At 49.9% G+C, this 4,497-nt stretch overlaps 1 pseudogene; it reads left to right on the top strand.

The window, feature by feature from the left end:
• The first annotated feature begins 3,304 nt into the window (after nt 1-3,304).
• LOC139019339 (pre-mRNA-splicing factor 38A pseudogene) lies at nt 3,305-4,198 on the top strand (annotated as a pseudogene).
• Nucleotides 4,199-4,497: the final 299 nt, after the last annotated feature.

Below are 4,497 nucleotides of genomic sequence, written 5' to 3'. Positions count from 1 at the left end.
AACACATGGAAATATCCTATTTAATAAAAGACAAAAAGTGTAATTAACCATACCTCTACTATGCTTCCCATGGGCTAATCAGGACGATATGCAAATTAACTGCCAACAAAGATGGCGGTTAATTTGCATATGCAGGCTCCAAGCAGTGGAGCGAAACCAAACAGCCCTGAAGCCGCTGAGCAGCGAGGCCTCACCGCCCCGGGATTAACGAGTCACGAGGCCTCAAGTCCCCGGGATCAGCGGAGCCAACAAGGCTTTAGGGTCCTGGGATCAGCGGAGCCGAGAGGCCTCCCTGCCCCTGGAGCAGCATGACAGGGGGCAGCGCCACAACCCCTAGATTGGTCCTGCTTTTTCCTGACAGGGGGCAGCATCCCAACCCCCAGATCAGCCCTGCTCTGTGCCTGACAGGAGGCAGCACCCCAACTGCTGGATCGGCCCTGCCCTGAGTGTGTCAGGGGGCAGTGCCCCAACTCTCGGATCTGTGTGTGACAGGGGGGAGCTCCCCAACCCCCTGATCGGCCCTTCTCTGTGCGTGACAGGAGGTGGCACGCCAACTCCGGGATGGGCCCTGCTCTGTGTGTGACGGGGTGGCGCCACAACCTCCTGCTTGGCCCTGCTCTGAGTGTGACTGGGGGCTGCACCCCAACCCCCCGATCAGCCCTACCCTGAGTGTGACCAGGGGTGGCATCGAGACCTCCCGATCCACCCTGCTCTGTGCATGACAGGGAGCGGCGCCCCAACTCCCCAATTGGCCCTGCTCTGAACCTGACCAGAGGCTGAGGAGCAGGCACCTAGGGATTGGGCTTGAAAACTCAAGTTAATACATTTTGCATCTTAATCTGAGGATATGGTCATTGATTTTAGAGAGAGAGAAAGGGAGACAAAAAAATTGAAACATCAAAATGAGAGGAGACATTGATCAGTTGCCTCCCTTATGAGCCCCGAGCAGGTATGGATTCCTCAACCGAGGTATAGCCCCTTACCAAGATTGAACCCTCAATTTTTTCTGAGGGTCCGGGGAGTAAATTAAATGATGCTCCAACCAACTGAACCATCTGGCCAGGGCAGCACCTTAATTCTTAATGTTTCCTTCAAGTCAGTGAATTAGTATGACTCGGGATTTGAGGAGTGTTTATTTGCATGTGGGCATGTTGGTTGTATGTGTGAATTTGCTACCCCTTTCGGTGTTTCTGATGTGTGTGTGTGTGTGTGTGTGTGTGTGTGTGTGTGTCCTCTTTGTGTCCTTTTTATGTTTCCACGTATGTTGGTTCTGGTGTGTTTATTTGTGTCTGTTGTGTTTGTGGGATTGCCCTGTTGCACTGTCTGGGTGGCCGAGTGTGTTCTTATCTGTGTGTTTGTGTGTGCGTTCCCCTCAAGTTGTTACCTGTGTCTACAGTGTTGGTCTCCGTGAGCCTGGCCATAAGCCCTGCACCTGAGTGCCCATCTTAGGCGGGGGTGTTCCGTGTGTTTCTGTGCCTGAGGTGTCTGTGTGTTTCCCTTTGAGACTGTGCACCCTGGCCACAGGCAGCTGCATAGGCAATCTGCCAAGGGGTGATGGAGAAGACAATGTGTTCTTCCCTGCCCCTGCCCACCACAGGCTGAGCCACACCTGTCCCTGCTCTTCCAACCCTCCGGTGTCCCCTTGGGGGTACCATCTCTCACCACAGGAATTGGTGTGAGTGCCCGGCAGCATGCCCTCTGGTCAGATCCAGTCGCTGGCCACCTGGGAGGCTGCACAGGGTGACGTTGGCAGCAGAAGGGGCTCTTGGAACATCTGCATAAGGCACTGATCAGAACAGGGGCCCTGCCAGCCCACTTGGAGGTGAAACAATTTGATAGTCGCCAGCAGGCTGGTGTGCCTTAGTCCCTCTCAAATGGATTTTTGTGGGAGGAGCCATCCTGGACCTCTGAGAAGGTCCTAGACAAATTTGGGGGCTGGGACTTTAAAAGCAAGTGAGTATTAACAGGACACCTCACGAATCATTATATCTTTTTCTGTCTCCCTCTCTTTTTTTTTTCAAATTGAATTAACTGGGGAGACCGTCAGTTAATAAAACCATACAGGTTTTAAAATAAAATAGATAAATCAAATAAATGAATAAGAATCATTGTGTGGAACCCCATTCACACACAGACTAAAGTTACAGGTTTGGCAAGTGTACATGTCAGTGGCAGAAATAGAATATTTGGGACTACTTATTATGTATAAGAAATAATTATAAGAAACATTACTCATGCTCTATTACCCATAATTGTTTGTTCTGATTTAAGAAAGCACATTCTAACCTGGCTGGGAGTTACATGCGGGACCTGGGAGCTCACCGGAAATGCTGCCATCCTCCCCATGTGGGAGCTGCCCACTATCATGGAAAGATTAACAACCTTGTTGAGGAAAGGAAACAATGGAGTCCCGGATTCCCCCTGCCCTTTGCAACCCCCCAGCCCACACTGCCTACATTGCCTGTAATCTGTGACCATTATACCCATCCTTACTCCTTTTGCCCACTTCCCCATGGAAACTTTGTCCTTGTTCCCTGTACAGCCTGCTGGCTTATGGGAGAGTGGGTACAGAGCAGAACTTCCTGTGTGACCTGCTGCTCTCCCATACCACCGGCATTATTGGAATAAATGCTCATATATGATTTCACCCTGTCTGTGCTTTCTTGGCTCAAGTAGGACAGGCAGCCTGGACCCCTCGGTTGTCTGGTTTCATATGTACATTTCAAGGAAACATTATGAACACGCAGTGTACCATCATCTCAATGCATACTGCGAGATCAAAGGATAAAGTCTCCTTCTGTTCACATTTATTCCTCCCCTCCCCTTTTCTCCCTTTTCTTTTGACTTCACCCCAACACTAACCCCTACCCCACTCACCAGTTCCATAACTGCACCCAAAATCAACACAGGGATGAGGTCTTTCCAAGGACTGTAAACAAAGCCTGGGAGCGATACAGGCAATGGGTGAGAAACTCAACCTCATAAAATGTAAGAGAAATCTGGTTCTGCACAAAGACACACGCTGCTGGGGTGGGGAAATGCTGGTGCTATGTGAGTAGGTTATAGATCAGCAGGACTCACCTGGGGTGGGGTCACGGTGGGGGAGAAGGGAGGAGCAGAGTATGTGCCTTTGAGAGGAGATAAATAAGAAGGAGGACACTGCGAACTCATTCAAGCCCTGGTCCCATAGCTCTGTGGCTAGAGGGTCATCCAGATAGGTCCATGTTGTGGGTCCGATCCTCAGTCAGGGCATATCCAAGAAGCCGCTAATGAAGGCACGCAATAAGGGCAACAGGCTCTAAAAATGGTGAACCTCATAGTGACGGAGGATCAGAGCATCCATGGCACCTCCCTCCATATCAGGTGAAGATCATTCGGACTCGAATCTATGAGTCCTGCACTGGAGAGAGGAGTCCTTTGGACTGACCCCCAGACTTGTGGTCCATAAAGTCATGGCATTAAGGTTTGTGGGTAGTGTCTCCCTTTCTGTGATTGACCTTGAAACGGCTTCAGATTCAGGCGGAGAAGGACATCATTGTTGAGTTTATAAGAAATGAAGACTTCCGTTTGCCTGCATGTTGGGAGCACTTTCCATGAGGCTGACAGGCAATGCAATTGATTCCTAAAAGTACTTGGAGCCTCTGGCAATGTCAACAGAATAATTAGGAGCCAGAACTGAAATGCAAAGTTTGAACTGATGCATGTAGATGAGTTCATTGATAAACTTCTTCAAAGTGAGAGTCCGTGATGTCATTCTGGCCTGGCAACGGAAACACTATGTGCTCGAGGGAGCTGAGCAATTGCAGCTAGTGCTCTGGACCAGGACATGGATGATGTCAAGTCCACTGAACAGCAGGAAGAAAAGGATGTGAGGTTGGAGAGGATACCATCACTCCATCACCGGGGGAGAAGCTACCGGAACTTGGACTAGCCCCATCGCTCTCCCAGCCTGCGGTACAGAAGAAGTGGGTACTGGGATCCCAGTAGGCAGAGACCCAGTCTCAAAAGAAGGAACCCTTCCCCTCGTGTCCCAGAGAGGTATCAGTGTAGGAGTCTAAGAAGTCACCACTGCAGGTCCTGAGATAGACCACACACCTCCTGCTCCAAGTCCCCAGGTCATCACCATAGTCACAGATGCAGGTGCCACTCAAATCGATCTAAGAAGGCCCACAGGAAGAGCCACAGAGGGAAGGAGTAATGGGCCGAGGTGGGGTTTAGTTCGACTGGCCTCCTGCAGATGTGAAGTCATCTCTCTCTGTGGAAGGATTGACATCTTCTCCTGAGGCAGCCTTGAGAATACTTTAGGGTTTTCTGTTGTTGTTGTTATTGTTTTAACCTAAAAGATTCTCCATATGTTTTTCTTTTTAAATAAAAGAGGTTTTGAGTTTTGTGTCTCTTTTTGAGAACCACACAATAGCCCACCCACTGGGAAGCAAATAGCCAGCAGATGTGTCCACACGCAGGTCATTCACACTGCAACATGGCCAACCTGACAAC

This window comes from Myotis yumanensis, unplaced genomic scaffold (genome assembly GCF_028538775.1).
Source record: "Myotis yumanensis isolate MYYU_CA2020_CCGP unplaced genomic scaffold, mMyoYum1.0.hap1 SCAF_11, whole genome shotgun sequence".
Taxonomy (NCBI): Eukaryota; Metazoa; Chordata; class Mammalia; order Chiroptera; family Vespertilionidae; genus Myotis; species Myotis yumanensis.
This window is presented reverse-complemented; position numbering and strand designations above follow the sequence as displayed.